Below are 308 nucleotides of genomic sequence, written 5' to 3' on the forward strand. Positions count from 1 at the left end.
GAGACCCTCATAATAAAATGATGGCGATTAATAAAGAAAATGGTGGCCGGGTACACTCAACCTCTGCCAATTCCTTAAGTCACGTGGCCAATATGTTGGTAAACGAAAAGAAAAAGGCCGCGAGACCCTCATAATAAAATGATGGTGGTCAAAAAAGAAAGTGGCGGCGGGTACACTCAGCCTCACAATATGGCGCTGAAAGAAAAGAAAAAGATCGCGAGACCCTCATAATATAAATTGCGGCGATTAAAAAACAAAATGGCGGGCGGGCACACTCAGCCCCTGCCAATATGGCGGTGAACTAAAAG

This window comes from Halyomorpha halys, unplaced genomic scaffold (assembly GCF_000696795.3).
Source record: "Halyomorpha halys isolate HHAL.00 unplaced genomic scaffold, Hhal_1.1 Scaffold1690.1, whole genome shotgun sequence".
Lineage (NCBI taxonomy): Eukaryota > Metazoa > Arthropoda > Insecta > Hemiptera > Pentatomidae > Halyomorpha > Halyomorpha halys.